This window comes from Lissotriton helveticus, chromosome 2_1, assembly GCF_964261635.1.
Source record: "Lissotriton helveticus chromosome 2_1, aLisHel1.1, whole genome shotgun sequence".
Classification (NCBI taxonomy): Eukaryota; Metazoa; Chordata; class Amphibia; order Caudata; family Salamandridae; genus Lissotriton; species Lissotriton helveticus.
Genome location: NC_136059.1, coordinates 1,258,184,738 through 1,258,206,895, shown reverse-complemented (window position 1 = coordinate 1,258,206,895; position 22,158 = coordinate 1,258,184,738). Strand labels below are relative to the sequence as shown.

The 22,158-nt window shown below is 49.5% G+C and overlaps 1 long non-coding RNA gene across 1 annotated transcript in view; it reads left to right on the top strand.

The window, feature by feature from the left end:
* Positions 1-20,790: 20,790 nt before the first annotated feature.
* The window catches only part of LOC144818617 (uncharacterized), a 106,003-nt gene continuing 104,635 nt past the window's right edge, over positions 20,791-22,158 (top strand). The window contains exons 1-2 of the long non-coding RNA XR_013607144.1: positions 20,791-20,986; positions 21,082-21,151. This is a non-coding gene — a long non-coding RNA (uncharacterized LOC144818617). The remainder of the gene's footprint in view (positions 20,987-21,081; positions 21,152-22,158) is intronic.

Below are 22,158 nucleotides of genomic sequence, written 5' to 3'. Positions count from 1 at the left end.
GGGGGAATCTGATGCATGAGCCTGGTCGGTAGTCTGTCAGCAGTTTGGACGAGGCCCAGTCGATGGTTAGCTGCACAGGGGGTGCTCGCGTCCTGTGGAGCGCACACACACACCCTGAGGGAGCTGTGACTGGTGCCCCTTGCCTCCCTTGGCGTGCGGGAGCGCCATGGGCTGTGACTGAGTGTGGACGTCCGCGGCCACGTGCTCCTTACATTCGGTCTGGGGCGCAGTCCCGGAAACTGCAGTGTCGTGGCTGGAGGGAGCGGTGGCCGGCCTACCTAGGAAGTGAGCCCCCACACCGCCCACTGAGGAATCCTTGACTGGTGCTCCTCACCTCCCTCACTGTGCGGGAGGGAGCGCTTTGGGCCACATCTGAGGGTAGGACCGACTCGCCGGACGCCCTGACACTCGGTCTGGGGCAAAGCCTTCAAGACTGCAGAGAGGCGGCTGGAGAAAGCTATGGTCAGCCTGCTAAGGAGGTGAGTGGAGCCCACGGTGTTCTGCCTGTGCCTCCTCCTGGACGGGCCTGTGGCGGGCGCTGACCTCGGCATTGGCTGCAGTGGCAGCGACTGGCACAGCGGCAAGGGACTGCCTGGGCTTGCTTGCGGCCTGAATGCGACTGGTGGAGGGTTCCACCCGCGTGACGTGTTACCTTTGGACTCGGTCACACCGCTTCCAGTCGGGAGACCGCCCCCCAGAGTGAGGACTGTGGACTCTGCTGTGCTCCTTCTGGCACCAGGCTGGGGGACTGGAATTGAAAATATCATCCTGTTGGGGCGGCTCCTTCCCGACTTGTGCTGGGCATGCATACCCTGGTTGTGGTCCTCGGCTGCATTCTCCTGATGAGCTTGGGGAGTTCAGCACTACGTGCATCAGAGCTCTCAAGAAACGCTGGCTGTGGAGAGTTTCGGAGCCCTCCAGGACACAAAACTATAGGCAGACCAAACCGACAGATCACGCACGCAACCTGGGATTCATCCTGGACTCCTCCCTCACCATGACCAGACAAGTCAACGCCGTCTCCTCGTCATGCTTCAACATCCTGCGCATGCTACGGAAGATCTTCCGGTGGATCCCCACCGAGACAAGGAAGACGGTCACCCAGGCACTCGTCACCAGCCGACTGGACTACGGCAACGCCCTCTACGCCGGAACCACCGCCAAGCTCCAGAAGAGACTCCAGCGGATCCAGAACGCCTCAGCCAGACTCATCCTCGACATCCCACGACACAGCCACATCTCCGGACATCTGAGAGACCTGCACTGGCTCCCCGTCAACAAAAGAATCACCTTCCGCCTCCTCACCCACGCACACAAAGCCCTACACGATCAAGGCCCCAGCTACCTCAACAACCGCATCAACTTCCACGTTCCCAAACGACATCTCCGATCAGCCAGCCACGCCCTCGCCGCCGTCCCCCGCATCCGGAGAACGACAGCGGGAGGAAGGTCCTTCTCCCACCTGGCCGCCAAGACCTGGAACTCCCTTCCGACCGACCTGCGCCTGACCCAAGACCACCTCTCCTTCAGGAAGAAGCTCAAGACCTGGCTGTTCGAGCAGTAGCAGCTCTCCCCCCCCCCTAGCGCCTTGAGACCCTCCGCGTGAGTAGTGCGCTATATAAATGTCTGTGATTGATTGATTGATTGATTGATTCTCCTGAGGCTTCAGCCTGCATTTTGACTACCACATGGACAGCACCACCCCCCTCTGTGAACTGTAATAGACCCCTGATGTGACCGATCTTCCAAAGGACAAGCCTGTTATGAACAGTGCCTCGCAGTGTCAGAGTGATGGTTTGAGGGCCTGTTTAAGCATTGCCACCTCTCCCCTCAAACCTTAAACAGCAGGTGTTCCTGGTGTCTGAGTCAACAAAGGCCCTGGAGCGCTGTGCCGAAGATGCTGAGGGCTGCGCCAGACACAGCATTATCCGAGGACTGGGCATTCCGGAGCGAGTGGAGCAGGGGTCAGCGGAGCTATTCCTGGAGCAGTGGATTCACACCCAGCTGCACCCGTGGAGTCTTTCAGAGGCATTTGTCATAGATAGAGCGCACAGGGCCCTGATGCCACACCCCCTGCCCCCACCTTGTGCACAGTCAAGGGTCATCGTAGCAGCAGTGTTAAATTATCGAGATAGAGACTGTAAACTATGGGTGGCCAGGGAACAGAAAGATCTTTGTTATGAGAACAATATAATCACTATTTACCCGGACAACACCAGGCAGGTACAGGAGCAGAAGAAGTCTTTCCTGGGTGTCAAAAGGAAGCTACGGGTGCTACAATTGCAATATATGCTCCTATATCCCACTAAGCTGAAAGTCCTGTCACAGGGCAGATTTCTGTGAGTCCCTGGGTGAGGTCTGGGAATCTTTGGAGGTTCGAGGTGACTCTCTCCCCACGCTGGAACAGCGAGGCCAGAGGCAGAGATGGAGTACCTGTTTAAACAAAAGAACACAGCGTGAGTCTGGACAGTCTGGTAAGTCTATGGACCTGGCCCAAAAGGCACTATAATGGTTCCAGCGGTGTAACCTTCCACAGTCCCTGACAGAACACCTGAACGTGACAGCATTTGCACTCCACATGGTGGCAGTGCGCCAGTGAATGCGTACATTTAGCCCCTTGATACATCTTGGTTATCCTGTAAGGGGACAGGTACGTCTGGTGCATATAATTAATTTGCACAAAATTGAACTGAGTCACCGTATGTCTGCATGAATGAATGAATGAAGAGAAATTTATAAGGAGCAAACATCTGCTTCCAAGGAAGCGTCCTGGTGCTAAAGGAAGTGTCCTAGTGCTAAAGGAAGAGTGTGTATTCCAGTACCTTGCTCCATTTTTCCTCAGTCAATTCACACTCCAGTGAGGTCTCCTAGGTCAACATAGACTGTGTTATGTCCCATATAGAAGGCCAGAGCCAGTGCACCATACGGGGGAGTCACCATGTGGCGATAACTTCCAAGGGTGAGAAGACTTGTGCATAGTTCACACACTGGAGGGCCATCAGGTGTGGTAGGCCAAGTCTGAGTCTAGTACCTCAGCATGGGCCAAAAGCTGTCCAGCATTCGGGGTGTGGCCTGAGTTGTGGGGTAAGATGGCCAGGTGAGCACCAAGCTCTGGCAGTCGACCCCGCGTAGCAACTATTCTGGTGCCCCCCCAGAGTCACCCCAGAGGGGACGAAGGGATTCTGAGAGTGGGCAGCAATGTGGGAAAGTAGATTGGCCCTGCGAAGGAAGCCCGCAAGGTGGCTATATCCTAATGCCAAGATGGCGGCTGTGGCTCCTACATAGAGCGACAAGCCGGATGACCCGGAAGCTGTCTCGGGTGAGGCCCGCGCTGAGTGATGTTATTGAAGGCGGCTCCTGTGGAGGCAGGGGGCCTGTCGCTGAGTGCAGGCAAGGCGGCAGCGGAGGCGGCAGTAATCAGCCGCGGCCCAGTCAAGGGCCTGGATCTGGCCCAAGGCGAAGGTCAGGAAGAGTGATGATGGATCCTCGCAGGGATGGGGGCCTAGTGAGAGACTGGGGGAAGCGGGTGTGGTGACCTGAACCAGGACCAGGAGGGAGCCCATGGGGAGTGTTAGTGGCCTCTCCTTGACAAAAGCTGTGGAGGGAGCAGAGATGACAAACCACGACGAACAGGGCCCAGGAGAGGTCGGGCAGTCAAACTGGTGGCCCTCAGCTGGACAGGAGTAGGACTGATCTAGCATCCGTGAGGGCCAGAATTAGGTGGGGAGGACAGATAAACACGCCCCTGGTGGCAACAGAGCGGGAGCAGAGAGACGGAGTTCAAAGGGTACAGTCCAGCGGCCAACCATCCCTGCGTGCTGAGAGTGTGTCCAATACCATAACTGGCAGGGACCCCCCAGGAGAAGAGCAGAGATCACTGCGCTAGGTTGTACCCCCAACCTGAGGACCCAGAAGTCGGCAGAAGGTACTCATGCCTGTAGGGGCATGTGGGTTGCTGTCCAACCGGGGCCCTTCCCGTGGGCAGGGTTGACCAGCTGTGGCAAGCCCCATGCACCTCCCTGCATATGACCTGGACAACCAAACGGCAACCATACTGGTAGCTATTAGGGATACAAAAGTGGCCCCGGAGAGCAAAATAGATGCAGTGACTCTGGACCTAAGGATACTGTGGACAGATCTGAAGAAACTGTCTGAGATAGTGGGTGAGACTGAGCATGTCCTAACTGACCAGAGTCCAGGATCCCTGGGGGAGATGAGAATACCCATTCCTTGCTAGAGACTGTTGCTCACCTGAAGGATTGGGCGGAAGACACAGAAGGATACTCCAGCTGGAGTAATATCAGAGGGGGGAAGGTCCCAGAGACATCGGAAGGCCCAAGCATAGAACTATTTTCGGAGAATTAGGTTCTCCAGATGATGGGTGGCAAGGCGTTGAACATGTTCACGATAAAGAGGGCGCACAGAATACTAGGCAGGCCCCAGTTGCCTGTACCCCCACCCCCCACGTCGGTAGTTGCAACACTGCTAAACGTCTGTGATTGACACCATATTCAGCAGGTGGTGCGGGCTCATGGACCCTGGTAGATCAAGGGTGCCACAGTGAACATATATCCAGACTACACTAACGCTGTCCAGAGGCAACGTGAAGCATTTCAGAACGTGAAGTGGCATGTCAGATCCTAAATCTAAAATATGCCCTTTTCTTCTAGATGAAGCTGCAAGTCTGCGCAGACGGGGAGACACGCTTTTTTCACACATCCACGGCTGCTTGGGACTGGTTGGAGTCAAAAGGAACCCTCTCCCAGACCTGGGCGACCAAACTGTTGAAGGGGAATGGCAGCAATGGAAGTCGAGGTGGAGGAGGCTTGGGTGTTCCAGCCCACGCCCAACGAGATTCCAGGCGGAGACTGAGATGGCCAAGATTGTGGTGGGCATTCAGCAGCACAACTCCTGGGGATCACGTAACAAATGGGAGGTTCTGGTGAAGGAGCCTGATGAGAATGCCAGTGACTCCGGGGGTTCCGGACCGGGTTTAGAGGAGAGCAACAGGCCGGTAGTTACCCCGATGACTGCTGATACATTAATCTGAACTGATTGCTGACTGTGTGGGCTCTGGGGGGGAGAAAAGCAGCCCAAACTGGACTAGTCATTGCCTGACTGGGGGACAGATATCCCTATGAGTTGGATGGGGCTAGGCCTGCCCCCGTACATTCATCAGGAGAGACTTGCAAGTTAATGTGTAATGTTGTTGTGGTTCTTTGAGTGGGGGCGACAGACATCTTGGGGATTGGGGGGCAGGTAGTTGTGAATCTGTAACTAAAATGTAAATGTAAATGTCGGAATTTGTAAAGCGCACAGCTACCTCCACCGGAGGTGTCCTGGCGCTGTCCGTATACCGCTTAGGAACCCTTCCTGGCTTTCCTGGGAAATGTCCACTCCTGGGCACCCCCCAGGTGCAGCCAGGCATCCCAGCGCTTTTGGGGCCATTGTGGAGACTAAGCAAGCTATTGCCCAGAGTTGCAGCATGGGACCCATGATCAGAACAGGCACTGAGGCGAGAATATCCAGTCAGGGGAATTAATGAGCCGGAGACCCGCCAAGGTGGGATTCGAACCCTGGTCCCTGACCAGAGCTCTGCATCAAGGTCTGCCTGCTCTAACCATTGAGCCACACTTCTCCTAGAGGAGGTTGGCTGGGGAGAAGGGCAGTTTGGGGGACTGTTAGAAGCACACAGAGGCACCGTAGAGATGGACACTAGCCTAGGAGAGACACCAAGGACAATGACTACACATCACTTGAGTATCATGTGCCTCACCCTTAGAGTTATGTCTTGGAACATTAATGGCTTGGACAACAAGTTGAAGAGTGAGGCAATATGGAAATACTTGGCGAGACTGGATCTATATATTCTTCTTCAAGAGGCACATTTTGTGATGCAACCCCTACAGAGTGCTGCACCATGGCAAATATCAATCACTGGTCCATGCCGGCTTCTCTTCCTCTACCAGGGGGGTGGGCATACTAACTTCCTGTGTCGCTTTCCTTGCAACTGACCCATAAATGGGCAGATAGTATGGGCTGCCAGGCTGTTGTGAGCGGCCGATGGAATGGGATGGTCGGGACATTAGCCACCTGCTACTTCCCTCCCAGATTGGTGGCGAGAGGACTGGATAGACTGGCTGCATGGCTGATGGAAGTACCAGGGTCTATACTGTTGATGGGGGGATCTTAACCGAACCCACCATGTTGACCTGGATCGAATGACATAATCTGGGGTGCCACACAGATGAGATGTGCATTTGGCGTCCTTTTTGGAAACAATGAGTTTGGTAGACCTATGGCGGGAGGAATTCCTGGAGATCAAAAATCACACATATAGCTCAAACTAATTATGCTCCATGTCTGACACCGCGCCAACAGTTGGGTTGCTTCAGGCATGCAAGGGGCATATCAGACCATTCTCTACTGATAACATTCCTATTAACTGACATTCAGAGTTCGAGGGGGGAGTGGGAGTTGGGCCCATGGCACCTGACTACTTGGTATACTAGAAGGCTGGAGGCAGAGACAACAGCTCCGTACTTTAAGCAAAACGCATGGACAGTGGACTCAGAGGTAACTGTGTATGAGTCTTAGCCATCTTATAGCCCATGTAACTTGTAAACGTAAGGAAAGAGACAAGTAAATGGATGAGCTCGAAAGGCAGTTGGTTCAGTGGGCTGCCAAGTATGTATCCACGCCAACCCTGGGCCTTGCAGTACAGCTAGAGGGCCAGAGAGGAAATGAGCCGCCTGCTCCACCCAGAGGCATGGGCAATAACTGGGGCACAGCAAGGCAGACTTTACAAAGTAGGCAATAAATCAGGCAAGTTGCAGGAAATCCACAAAAAGAGAAGGACTAAAAAAAGACACCAGAGAGACTCTACTCCTTATCTCTGTCCAAAGAGAAGAACACAGCAACACAGAGAGTTGAGAGAAAAGAAAGGGATAGAAGGGAAAATCATTAGATTTTTCAATACTGCCCTCACCCACTAATTAGTGGCATGCTTCACATCATAGGGCCGCTTTAGCACCCAGGTGCCGACCAACACACTGGACGGAGCGCTGCTTTTTTTAAGTGTGAGGTTAAGAAAGAGGGAGAAGAAAATAGTATCCCTCTTGAGGGACTACAGGTGCAGAAAAGAGTGTGCTAAAAACTGCCTCAGGAGGCTCCACCTACATTCCTTTATTATTGGACCACCTTGGCAGGATTAAAAAGCTAAATGAGGGGTATCTAGGAGGAGCTCCTACTCCATACTCCCCTCTAAATCTTGGTAGATTTAAAGGGGGTATGGAGTAGTAGCTCCTCCTGGATAAACTGGCATAAGTCAACTGTGTTTCCACTCTCCAAGAAGTTCGGAAGTTGGACTTGCATCACCCCCTAACGTGGCAACCCAGGCGGTTTAGGTATCTGGGAATTTTTGTCACAAAAGATTGGGAACTGTTCCTAGCAGAAAACCTAGGGATAATCCTTAAATCGTATAAAACTGAGGTGGAAGAGTGGAAAAAGCTGCCACTTTCCCTGATGAGTAGAGCAGCCCAATTTAAAATGATATACCTCCCCAAATGTTTGTACGTCCTACACAATACTTTTTGAGGTCCCGCTGAAGTTTTTCCGAGAGGTGACAAATGTCAGGCGAACCCTGCTCTTGGTATGGTGGGACATCTAGGATAGCATGGACATCACACGAAGATGGATGGAAGGAGGCATTGCCTTACCTGACCTCCGCTTGTATCATTGGGCTGCCATGATACAGATGGTCAAGGACTGGGTCTTGTCCTTGCTGCAGGAATCCTCTGTGATGGATGACAGGCGTGCAAGGGACCCAGAGGGATATGTTCGATGGTTATATGATGGACAAGGGATTTTTCAGTTGCCGATGCCCACAGAGGTGGTAGTCGGGATTTAGCACCAGACGACCTCAGTTGGAAGGGTAGGTTGATGTCAGAAGCCCCACTATGGGCCACAGCTTGAATGACTATGTCTAAGGGGTTGCAGACAAAAAGGCACACTGCTGCATACCATATGGGGAAGCCCCAAACTTCGGAGGAGCGGTGGGGTGGGGAGTGCGAAGGAGGATATCCACAGTCTTAGGCTGGACACTGGAGTTGATCCCCCCCAGCTGATTGTCCTGGGAATCTGGGGGAAACAGTCCCTGGACCAACGCTCTCTACTCTTCGGCAACACTGCCCTGGTGGTGGCAAAACGTCATGTGGTTCGGCTTTGGGGGCACAGAGAAATCCCAATGCTGCAGGAATCCTCTCTGATGGATGACAGACGTGCAATGGATCCAGAGGGATATGTTTGACGGTTATATCATGGTCAAGGGATGTTTCAGTTGCTGATGCCCACAGAGGTGGTGGTCGGGATCGAGCACATGGCAACCTCGGTTGGAAGGGTAGGTTGATGTCAGAAATCCCACTATGGGCCACAGCTTGATTAAAGGGATTGAGGGCAGTTCAAGGACATGCAAAATGGGGCTTGATCAAAATATTCAAGGTGGGGGGCATATGGAGGGAGCAAGAGATAGTGCTGTTTCCCAAACCTCAAACCAATATAAACTATCCTGGAGCCAATGTCTCTGTTGCCAACATCTGCGACATCTCCTTCGGCCACATTTTGAGGAGCTTTGGGACTCCCTGGATGAATCCCCCCTAGAATATAGAGTACTCAGGGCTCCCATAACCGAACACGGGGTGTCAAAATTATACTCTATGCTCCTACATCATAGCAACCCCCAAATGGATCCTCTCCCAAGAAAATGGGAAGGAGATTTGGGTAGACTGAAGGACGATGATTTTGGGGCGACCTGCAGGTACACTCTAACCTTAAAACATTGTAAGTACAGTTCTTTTGAACTGGAGAGTTGTTATACAGAGGACCTTTTGAAATAGTACATATTCACTGGTCCAGTTTACTGTAAGAACGGTCGATTTTTCCCGGTAATTGAAATTAATTTAAATATGGATAATTTCAAAACATTTGGGTTCACCGAGGACCAATTTAATAAACTATTAAATCAACACCGAGAACGGGAGGCACGACTGTGACAAATAAGAGTGGACATGAGGAACTAATGAAAATCCTCAATCTAAAGAAAAAGTTGGTTAGAACGGAACTCCATGCAGAATTTTTGATGGGATACCTAAGAGCAGGAGTAATACCACTCGGGCTGCGCATTAGAAATGAGCCTGGGTTGTTTATAGAAAACAAAAAATTCTTAAATGTATGGTCACATATTGCAAACCGTTGTAGTAGGGACTGGCTAATCCTGATCATAGAAACAGCACAGGAAGTTGTAATCCTAGAACGACAACAAATAGAAGAATTAGAGGCCGCACTTAGACAAAACAGTGCAGTGGAAGATGCTAAAAAGAAACTGGAAGAATTAGCACAATATATTGAAGGGTACCATGAGTATTTAACCAATAGAAAATCCACCAAACTCAGGAAAGACATAGATAATTTCAGTGCTGAGTTAGTGTACCCCTTTCTGCAGAAGGACTACTACACGTCCAGAAAAGATCAGAGATGGGAAAAACCCCAAAACATAAGACAAGTATACTCTAGGGGTGGGACCAAAAGAATTACCTTTTCAGAACCTCGGGGTCAAGTGAGGATGAAGACCAAATGAAAGAACATACAGGAAGGTCTGCCCCTAACTATCAAAAAGACCCTCAAACTTTTTTAGGAGGACGCCCCTACAGGGGACAGAAAGGCTACCGGAATAACTCACGGGAGGAGCCGACGAGAAACCATCAACCTCAAAACCAGGGGACACCAAATTATTTAAAAACCAGGAATGCGAGATATTGGAGGTAAATGACTTTCCAATCATCAACCTCTCTGATAGAATATTGACCACAGAGGAAATAGATGTTTTGAAGCATGGGTTTAGTTTTGCTCCCAGTGCCCCACCGAATAAATTCGAACTAGAAAAGGACATGAAAAGTTTCTTCAGAAAGGTTAGGCTTAACAGATTTTTTTGATGAGAGAGAGTATGAACAAGGCCCGAATATTACAGGATTCAAACCCAAATCAATATTTACGCCAACCTTGAATCAGGTAGAAAAAAATGTGGAACTGTTTGAAAGGATTGTAGAGATTGAAATTAGGAACTGTTTAGGCTCACACCAGGGGTACACCAATAACCTAACTTTAAATCAGAGGACAGCCGTGGAAAGCCTGCAAGAAAGCAACGAGATAACCATAAAACCTGCTGATAAGGGGGGGGTAGGGGGGGTGTAGTGGTCTTTAATAGTACAGACTATGAGCATAGGATGCAGTCCCTACTGGTTGTTACAGACCACTACACCTCTGCCTCTTTCAAGATGATAGAAAGGCTCAAGAAAGATGTTTCCAATTTTCTGAACCAAGGTAGGGAAAATAGCTACATATGTGAGGATGAATATAGATTCCTGTTTAATAGAAACCCAATAATTCCAGCAATTTATGGATTACCAAAAATTCATAAGAGTACATCCAATCCACCGATGCGGCCAATTGTGAGCAGTCTGGGGTCATTGCTGGAACCCCTCAGCAAGTACGCGGATTTTTTCCTGCGTCCTTTAGTACAGGCGCAGAGATCATATCTAAAAGATACAGCCCACATTATTTCCATTTTTGAGGGGCAAAGCTTCGACAAGGTGAACCAGTTTCTGGTCACCTTGGACATCGAAGCTTTGTATACAAATATCCCACAAGATGATACTATTACAGTGATATCCTCCATTTTAGAAGAAGTAGACCTCAATGGGGGTAATAAGGAATTCATCATGGGATGTGTGGAGTTAGTTTTGAAAATAACATCTTTCTGTTTAAGGAAGAACTGTACAAGCAGGTGAAAGGGACCAGCATGGGGGCCACTTGTGCCCCCAGTCTGGCATGTCTCTATGTTGCGAATTTTGAACAGAAACATATCTACAATGAGATGGCACCATATTTTGAGAATGTAGCCCACTGGCACCGTTTCATAGACGATATCATCTTTGTCTGGAACGGTGCTAGTGAGGATTTAGTCTCTTTTTTAGAGTGGCTGAACTTAGGGGACAAAAACCTGAAGTTCACGGCGCACTATAGTGACAGTAGTGTCGACTTCTTAGATATTAAAATAAAAGAATCAGAAGGTAAACTTAAGGTAGAACTCTTTACAAAGCCAACAGATAAAAATAGTCTGCTCCAATATCGCAGTAATCATCCCCGATCACAAAAGGACAATATCCCATTCGGGGAATTTTTAAGGCTAAGGCGCAACTGTACAACCTTGGATGACTTTTATCACCATGCAGAAATCATGGATAGAAAACTACGAGAGCGAGGATATCCTAAACAAGCATTGGAAATGCAATAGGTCTCGCATTAGAAAAGTTGGAGCTATTGGTCTTGTAAATGACAAAATATTTTATTTATTTGTTGGTTTTTAAAACAGCTAAATTGATAGCTTTGTCATTTACAATGCCAATAGTTATAACTTTCGCGAACGTGACACCTATAGCATTTGGAATGCAACACTGAAGAGAGGGTGCTGCCACAGCACTTAGTCATTCAAACTAAAACCTCCCTCCTCTAGATTTGCTTGGTGTGTTTGGACCATGGAGGCTGCGAGCATTGGCGGTTCGGGCACTGCGGCGGTGGTGTGTGTAGCTGACTGACATCGAGGTATGAGAGTGAGAAAAGAGAGTGATTGGGAGAAATGGGCGAAGCTAGGAGAGAGAAATGAAAAAGGGGAGGCTGAAAAAATAACACGGCCTGGTGGCCGTGAGAGAAAAGGGAGGTGCTGACACCTTGTTCGGTACAATGCCTTCCCATCTCCCCCCTCTTTTGTTACGGGACATGCCATTTAAACCCCATTCACAGGTGTGAAATGGGGTTAACAGGCCATTAAAAAAAGCACAAAAAGCAGATCACGAGCGGCAGGAAAGGGGGTAGAGAAACTGTTTGCCACAGATTAGGTGGAAAGCGGCGGTTCTGCATACCAATACACCGGCCCTGTTTACTGAATACCGGAAATGGGAAGCGATAACTCGGCCGACCAGAATTAAATATGAAAGCGCGAGTGCTCCTGCCTGAAGCCAGGCGCGCAGAAACCCTCTCCCTGAACAGGGCGATCCGGCTGCCCGTCACCTGAGCGTTCGCACGAGATGGAATGTCACAGAAAAATGTACCGTGCAGGAAAACGACATTCTGTTGTATCCTGCAGGTAGTGGTTGATGTTTATCCAGCAAGGAAACATGTATGTTCAAATCTGGGTACATAGTGGCGGGTGGTGTCACAATTAGAAATTATAAAGTGTTCTTAACACTTATAGCATTGACATCATACGAGTGCCACTTACACAAGTTATATGATTTGTATCCATAAGCTACGCAGAGAAATCACGCAGGATTGGAGACTGCTGAACCAGGGCACCACGAGCCCTACATTATACACCCATCCCCTGACCCGGAAGTAAAACAGCTACTCATTTGAGGTGCAATGGGTCCCAGGGGCCCCGGGCCTACTATACACGCTGCATTAGAGGAGAGGATGAGGCATAACGACCAGAGCTGCTGACCTTGGAACTGCGGAGCCAGGTACGAGGCTGGCGTCGGCTCAACATCCTGTGATTCTGTGTAAATCACTTAATAGCCCCGTGTCTGCAAAAAAAGCAACATGTCTTTTTTGTAATGTACCTGGTGCTCACGTAAAGCGCTCCAATACATAGGGGTCGAGTTTGCGCTGTATAACACGCTAACATTATATGTATTATATGTATATATAAATATATTTGTAGCTGCGCCCATCGTTGGAAGGGCTTAAAGGTTTATGCCCACTGAGCTCCTAAAGAAGCCACGATACATTTTACTATATTCGCTTTTATTTACTATAGATGCATACATGATTTGCTGCAACGTACAGAAATACCGCTTCTAGGCACTGTGCCTACACCCGGGGGTGTTGGAATATTTCACGAGTTTCTCTTCAGCACTACCGGTAAGCAATACAATTTTCATCCATTATATGTCAGGAACCTTATACTGAACAAGGGGGCAGGGAGAGAACAGACGAGTGGAGGGAGGGAAGGGGTGTGCGGTGAGAGAAAGGGGAGAGCGGATAACTCAGAGGTAAGGGACAGAGAGAAGTAGAGAACGGAAAAAATATATAAAGGGGAGAAAGAAAGGAGTGAGACATATAGTGAAGAGAGTGAGGCGGGGGAAAGGAGGAAACACGGGGAATCGAGAGGGAAAGAAGAGATGGCGAAGCAGAGGGAAGGGGAGAGAAAGAGGTGAAGTAAGAGGGATAGGGAGAGACAAAAGGAAGACAGACTGCAACAAACAAGATGGAGGGCATTAATGTGGGGAGGGGGGAGGAGAAGTGCGACACGGCCGCAGCAGGGGGCGGAGCGGGGAGAGCGGCATGAGGGTGTGAAGCAGCAGGGGCCTTTGAAGTGAAGCTAAGCTTCACTTCAAAGGAGTGGGAGGAGTGCTGCTGGGGAACAGATGGCGATTTGATGCTGTGCACGCGCATTTTAGGTCAATGCGCTTGCGCATTGACCTAAAAGCGCACGGGCACAGCACCAAATCGCCAGTCTTGGCAAACCTTGGGTAAACCTTGTTTAAGCGCCTATAGTCTCGCTCAATGCGCATGCGCATTGAGAGGCGAGACCTAAAAACTAGTCAAACAATCTCTAAAGAGGGCTAGGTTTTACGACAGAGACGCCCTGTTAGACATTAACAGACAGAAAACGAACAAAGCACATGACAGAATAGTGTTTGTTAGCCAATATTCAGGACTTAGCAATAAAATTAAGAACATTGTAAACCGCAATTGGAAGATTCTTAATAGTGAGTTAGCAACACCCATGCCCAAACCGCTGTTCTCTTTTAGGCGGAACAAAACCTTGAGAAACACATTAGTGCACACCTATAAGAATCATGCAGCAAATTCCCAAACCACTTTGACGGGACAAGGAAGGGCAGTGGGCAATTATAGGTGTGGTTCATGCTCCATCTGCCCAAACTGCATGGAGAGTAAGACATTAAACTTTAATGGTAAAACAATGGTTTCCAGAAGTTTGAATAATTGCAGAAGTAAAAGTGTAATCTACCTCATAGTATGCCATTAGGCTGTGTGGGGGAGACAGGAAGGGAACTCCGTATTAGATTATTAGAGCATAGATCAGCGGTTAAGAACCAAAAGGAAAATTCTCCATTCACGGACCATTTTAAAATGAACAACCATGATTGTAATCAATGTTCGTGGTTTATTCTGGAGAAATTCAGCATCAGCAGGAGGGGAGGCAACTTAGAGGCGCTCAGGAAGGCACGTGAACAGTGGTTCATATGCCACCTTGACACAATTAGGAGAGGCCTCAACTCAAGGGATGACTGGATGACAATAGTGGCAAGCAATTAGAGGCCTAAAAAGACAGTATAGGAGAGATGTGAAAATAATATGATAGAACCCAGCCCTTAGCTGATTTGTTAGGAGTGATGTATATGACTTGACAGCAATTATCACCACTGGATGCTGCTTGAAAATGGGGCTCCAATTGTGATAGTTCTTTAATAGACAATGGAGTGTCACACACACACCCCCTGCAGAAACAAGAGAAATAGTAAGTATATCCGAAGATAGCAAAAAAAGAAAAAATCAACCTCTCCCAAATTAGGTGATTTTATTATATTTTTATTTTTATTTTTAAACTTGCCGTGAATTTTCATAAAAGTGTAGATCACTGGCATTCCACGACATGAGATGACGAGTATCAGGGCGAGGGTAATATGCAGTGTAGGTAAAACACCAAGTGAAAAACATGGCCGTGTTTGATAACGAGGCTTGGAATCCGCTTCCAACATAGCGAGTAAATATGCAGTGTAGACAAACAAACTAAGCGAAAAATGTGGCCGCATTCGATAATGAGGTTTGGTACATGCTTCGAATGTAGCTAGGTAAAGTACTAAGCAAAAAACATGGCCGCGTTCGACAACGAGGCTTGGAACCCGCTTCTTATGTAGCCAGATCGAGGTTTAGATTCACGTAGCTAAAAAAGCGCGGGGGGATCAAAAATTTGCTAGCATTCGCGACAAGAATTTTCAATTCTATTAAGGACACGGAGGCGAGGATTATGCTTCTCAAACTTTACTGCATCAACACAGCAGCCAATGAAAATATATTATTTTCTCAAATAAACAATAAATTACTACATTTCCCATGAACACCATGGTTATAGGCACGCCCCCACAGTCCATAAGAACCCCTTGCGTGCACATCACTTCCTCTTTCTTTGAGGCGCTAAGTCCATAACGTGAACCAAACCAAAACAGTCCATAACATGAACCAAACAATCCTCCAACGTGGAAGAAGAACTTCAGGTCGACATCTCGACGTCAGTCGTCAGTCAGTCCGACTTCATCTCAGCCCTTCCTGAGTCGATTAATCCGACTTCTTATCCGATCCTGAAATAAAGGAAACAACACCCCGTAATTCTTGCATAAAAGGGTGGGTAGGCTTAATACATACAGTACAGTAAGCCGGGTGGGATAATCCTCGCCTCCGTGTCCTTAATAGAATTGAAAATTCTTGTCGCGAATGCTAGCAAATTTTTGATTCTATTACAGGACCGGAGGCTTCAGATTATGCTAGTTTAACGCTGTTTAAATACCACAGAAGTAATATCTCCCACCGGCTTATAATAAAACGTCTTAAACGTTGAATCAGAGGACCAATCTGCACAATGCATAATATCTTGGATACTGGATCCTAAACCATACGACTTGGACGCCATTGCGCCTCTAACTGAATGAGCACCAAAAATACTCGTATCAACACCAGCTTCCTTCATAATGAACCGAAGCCATCTAGCAATAGTGGCAGCCGCCACTGGTTTAAAGGGCTTTTGAATAGAAATCAACAATTGTGAACAGCCCTGCGGCCGCAAGGCCTTCGTACATTCCTCGTAGGTCTTCAAACAATGGACCACACATAGTTTTTCATTGTCAGGAAAAGCATTATAAGATATATGTCGAGACATTGTTTTAGTACGACCTGTAATATGAAAAGAAACCCCCTCAGGGGTAAACACTCTACCTGTTACGTCGAGCGCTCTGACATCTGAAGATCTTCTGCAAGAGGATAGACAAAGCAACATGGCTAATTTAGCCCACAATTGCTTCCTGGACAGGAGAGAATTAACCGGCCATCTGTCGAGCAAAGAAATGACCACCGAGACATCCCACAAACCTGAATACTTGGGTTTGGGAGGGTTGGCCACCCTGATGCCTTTCAACAACTTACAAACAACCGGGTGCATGCCTACTGGTTTACCATCCACCAGGGCATGCCCCGCCGAGAGGGCTGAGCGAAAGTTGTTGACCGAACGATACGCTAGGCCACCTGCCGCCTTCTCGGATAGAAAATTCAACACTTGGGGTAATCCTGCCCCCACGGGATCCAGACGTCGTCCCACGCACCAATCCACCCAGTTCTTCCAGGCAGCGGAGTATCGCTTCCTGGTGGAAGGTGCCCAAGCCTGCTTGATAAAGTCAGCAGCCTTGTCCGAAATTCCTGGCATTTGCCACTGTTCCCTGAAAGCCTCCATGCCATCAGGGATAACCTGCCCTCCAACAGCAATGGGTGCTGTTCCTGACGAGGGCCCTGCAACAACCACTTCAAATCCGGCAGTAACCGGGGGCGGTCGCAGCTCCACTGTAACAACTTGGGAAACCACGCTTGTGATGTCCACCACGGAGTCACCATGACAATTTCCGCCGCTTGCCGTATCACCTGAGTCATTACTCTGGGAATCAACAGAAAGGGGGGAAATGCATACTGGGTCCCTTCCGACCAATCCTGGAGAAATGCGTCCGTCGCTTCCGCCATCGGATCCGGTCTCCAGCTGAAGAACCGGGGAAGTTGATACGTCAACCTGGAGGCGAACAGGTCCGTCTGAAAAGGACCCCAAATCGCTTGTAACCAGAGAAAGACCTGGGGAAGCAGCTTCCAGTCGCTGTAATCCCTCAAGTGTCTGGAATGCCAGTCTGCCACTTGGTTGGCCTGACCCGGGATGTACTCCGCTATGACTGAAATCTGGTTCTGTAGACAGTAATGCCAAAACTCCTTGGCTATCTGGACAAGAAGAGACGACCTCGTGCCGCCCAACTTGTTGATATACCTCACTGCGGACACATTGTCCAGGCGCAGGAGGATGCAACATGATGTCTGCTTCGGGGATAACGTGCGGACCGCGAACGATCCTGCCAGTAACTCCAAACAGTTTATGTGAAGTTCCAGATCCTGAGACGACCATCTGCCGCCTGTGGAAACCTCTCCACAGCGCGCGCCCCAGCCCCATCTGCTGGCGTCCGACTCGATTACCACATCTGGTCGCGACCCGAAGATCGCTCTGCCGTTCCAGGCATCCACGTGGCCCAGCCACCATTGGAGTTCGTGCCGAACCTCGTCCGTAAGCGGAACTGAGTCCGTATACGAGAGACCCTTCTGAAGGTGTCTGATCTTCAGACGTTGGAGGGCTCTGTAGTGCAAAGGGCCCGGAAATATCGCCTGGATAGAGGACGCCAGGACTCCCACAATCCTGGCCAGTGTTCTGAGCGAGACCAATTGCCTGTCTAGCAGTTTCCTGATCTCCTTCTTCAAGTCCCTCAACTTCGCCTGTGGAAGAAGCAGCTGCGCCGTGAGGGAGTTGACCGTGAACCCCAGAAAGTCTATTACCTGAGTCGGGGTCACTACTGACTTCGCTAGATTTATCACAAACCCCAGGTTTTGCAACAAGGAAGTAGTCATGGTCAAGTGTTGCTGTAACACTGACCGGTCCTGCGCCATGATCAGAATGTCGTCTAGGTAAATGATCATGCGCACACCCCTCTCCCTGAGGAAAGCCACCACTGGCTTCATTACCTTGGTGAAACACCAGGGAGCCGAGGAGAGACCGAAAGGAAGAGCTAAATACTCGTACCACTGGCCGCGCCACTGAAATTGCAGGAACCTGCGGTGTGGAGGAAAAATCGGAATAGAAAGATATGCATCTTTCAGATCTAATCGCACTAACCAATCTCCTTCTTGCAACAAATCCGCTAACATGTGGATACCCTCCATTTTGAAATGGTTGTACACCAGATGTTGGTTGAAATCTCTGAGGTTGAGCACAAGTCTGTTGCCACCTCCCTTCTTTTGGACTAGAAAGACATTGCTGGCGAAGCCGCGAGGACTTCTCTGGCAAAAAGCGATCGCGCCCTTCCTCAGCAAGTCTGCCACCTCTGCTTCTATAAAACTGTGATCTAGTTGGGAAAAATGGAGAGGTGGCGGGGGAAACGCTTGCGCAGGAGGAGAGTAGAACTCCAGCTTGAATCCCTGAACAGTCTGCAAGACCCAAACATCTTGAGTTAACACCAGCCATTGTTGCAGACAATGTTGCGTGCGACCCCCCAAGGGAAGGAGAGACACATCTGTGAGACTCACCGGAACTCTGATGGGCCTTGAAACTCGCCCTGTTGTTTCCCGACTGGAAACGTCCTTTGTTGAATCCTCTCCTGGACGGATAGAAGGTGCCACCGCGGGTGGAGTCCCACTCGCCGCGGCCGCGGCCAAAGTCACCTCTCTGGGAGCCTCTCTGGAATCCTCGGCCTGACGAGCGACCCCCGCCTCGCCCGGCCCTGTTGAAAACACCCTGCGTGAGGGCGCGCTTGATACCACTCTGGGCTTTATCCAAGGCGGTGAAGGTGCCGACATACTTGGTGACGTCCTTCACGAACCTGTCTCCAAAGAGACATCCACCGGCCAGAGGGCCCGGTTCCGCTTCCGCCAACTCTGTCAGATTGCTGTCCATGCGCATGAGCAACGACTTGCGCCTCTCTGAAGACACTGCGCAGTTCGCGTTTCCAAGAAAGCAAATTGCGCGCTGAGTCCACTCCGCCAGTATGTCCGGATCCACAGGAGTCGCCCCCTCCTTGGCCGCCAAGGCCATTTCCAGGATCTTGGCTAGGGGCCCAATAACATCAAGCATCTTGTCTTGACAGCCTCGCCAGGCCCTGTCAAGCCCCCTCTTAGGGTCTTTCGAAAATTTCCTCAGGAAAGTGAGCATACTGGCGTCTATTTCCGGTGTGTCCGCGACACCGTCCGGAATATCCGGACGCGGACATTCCGACCGCAGCCGGTTGCGCACCTCTCGAGGGAAGCTCTTACGGAGGTGGTCGTGAATGTAATCAGATACGTCCGCTGGCGGGACCCAGTCCGAAGACCGAGGGTGGACGATGTCCGAAGGGTCAAAGTGGAAGGCCTTAGGGGCCTTGTCCTCCACAGGCTTAGAAGCCGGTCTGGCCTTCTTAGGGGGCGGAGGTTGCTCCTCCGAAGTATCAGTATCGGTATTGGTATCAGTGTTAGTGGTGGTGGTATCCGTGTCCACCACCACGGGACGTTTACTTTTCGCCTTGCCGCCAGAACGTGGCTGACTAGGGCATTCTTTAACCGGAAGAGAAGCCAAGGACTGCGCATGCGGCCACGATTGGCGCTCCTCCGGAACTGAAGTAGAGGTAGACGGAGCATCGCGCTTCTGCTTCTTGCGTTTATCGTAGCCATGACGCTTCGCAAAGCCTTCCAACTGCTTACGAATGGGGCGCAGGGCCACTGCGAGTGCTTGCTGCACAGTCTGGGGGACCTTCGTCTCCATGGCTCTGTCAACTGAAGCTTGGACCGAGGCATCCAAAGCTTCGACAATGTTATCCTCTAGAACAGCGTCCTGCTGCCCTTCATTAGTATCCTCCCCATCTGCCTCTTCCTCCTCAGGGTATTTAACCCAATTTTCCATGGTATTAAAATGGCACTGAATACAAGGGAATAACCCTGGCAGCCTTTGGGGGTGGTGGGGGGGGTCAGACCACTGCACACAACAGGTAATCACCACACAAACTGTACCCAAACCCCCTCAGCAAAGCTGTAGTCAGTAGGGCCAGTGGCCAAGGTCCTCAAATCTAGAGAGCGTGTGCCCACTCTGGACTCTCAAATTAACACACCCTGCACAGGCGATCTAACAAGAGGCAAGCCGGTGTGTAGAACGCGCAAAACGCGCGTTCCAGGAAGCCAGGGGGACGTGCCGAGGCGCGCCGCCCAAAACGCGACCAAAATACTACTAAAACCAGCCCAAATGGTCAGCGTCTTTGGGCGCGCGCGTCGGCCGTGAGCCACCCGGCCTGAACGCAGGGCGCATTAGGGAGCCTCCGCGCGCCTTCAGGCAGCCGGTACCGGGCCCCAGTGATGAGCGCGGATTGCCCCTCGCCGGTCAAAGACCGTAGAAAACACGCGCTGACAGCCGCGCTCTCCACAACGGAAGCAGCGCGCTGACAGGCGCTCGCTCCACCGCGGGAGCAGCCCCTGGAACAAGACGGCCCAAGCAACGAAGCGCAAGGTGAGCGCTCGAATCGAGAAACCACAGAAGAACCAATAAATGCAAAAACAAATACAAATGCCACAGAGAGCACCCCAGTCCTCAATTCATAAGCGGAACCACCCGCATTAGTCAATAAATCTAGACTTTCCCCAAGACACCCCAAAGCAACAAGCAGAGTGAGGGGACAGGGAAGGTGCACTTAACTCTGGCTTGTGAGCAGCAAAGAAAGAGGAAGTGATGTGCACGCAAGGGGTTCTTATGGACTGTGGGGGCGTGCCTATAACCATGGTGTTCATGGGAAATGTAGTAATTTATTGTTTATTTGAGAAAATAATATATTTTCATTGGCTGCTGTGTTGATGCAGTAAAGTTTGAGAAGCATAATCTGAAGCCTCCGGTCCTGTAATAGAATCAGAAACGCTGTTTAACTTATTGGACTCAGCTGTCAGGCATTATAGATAGCCAATAACAGCGCAAATCAGTTTGCTTAAATAACGCCAGGGCCGATGCTAACGGACTTTCGTGCCTGAATCGTGCAACTGACAGAAGGAGTGACGTTGACGGGTACCCGTAGGAAGTGGAACGCTCTGACTCAGGCGGCCGCTGGTAAGGAAACCGCCCCATTTTGACCAATAGGCCCCTCTTAGATATGCGGGGAAACATTGAACTAACAATCCCTTGTATTGGATTTGTTTCACCAGATAGCAAGATGCCTAAGAAGTCTGTAGGATAATCCACTTCCGGATTTGGGTTTTGTCCCAGTAAAACACGGTAAGACGTGGGGGGTGAACTCTTGATAAACCTAAGGCAGTGGTTTTTCCAATGAGGGGTTTATACAACAATATCATTTTACTGTATTCTGTAGTGACAAGTATTGGGCGCTACAACGGGGTCGGTGTGTAATCCGAAGAAGAAAAGAAATAGAGTCCGCCAAGGCAAACGCCAATGATCTATTGCACCATAATAAGGTAAAAAACGAATGAGCCAGCAAAAAAACGCTAGGAAGCACAGACATAATAAACTGAATTAGGGTAGCATATGTAGTAAGGTGTATATAACTAAGAAATAAGAAAAATAAAGAGAAGGGCGGATCCGATGAGAAGTCACACTCGCTCAAAGGTAACTTTTAGAGATTTACATTAAATGATATGAAAACGTGAGGAGCAAACAGGGTAATAAACACATTCATTCATTCCTTTAAGAATGCAGTATAGAGAAGGATCAAACGCTTGAAGTCTGAAACTGTGAACAAACTCCTCATGACAAAGATTGTTATGTAACCAGGTAATGGGAACAATCGTTTTTATCCCTAAAAAATGTGGCAAGGGTGCTATGCTTGAGATTGGAGAGGTTCAACCTACGTTTCATGACTAAATAGAAAACCAAAAAACGCCTCAAATAAAAAGGTTTTATATGGAAAGACAAAAGACTCCTTATATATATAGTCGGGCATCAAATAACAGCTAGGAAATGCAAAAGCTTCTCCATATAGAAACAACTTCGAACAATAGTCCAGTAGACAATAGTTTGATAACAAATAAGGGTTTGAGGATCAGAGTCAGTAGCGCATATGCACTTCCCATGGCTCTAGATAGTAAAACATTGGGAGAAATAGAGGTAATAGGTGACCAAAAAATAAGTGTCCAATAATACGACATATAGGGAGGACTATTGGTATGTGATTGTACAATATGGAGAAGTACAGGATGAGAGGGGCTTTCCCCAAATACAAATGATGTTCTCATGAGTAGAGTGAGCATGTAAACAAAGTGTCTATG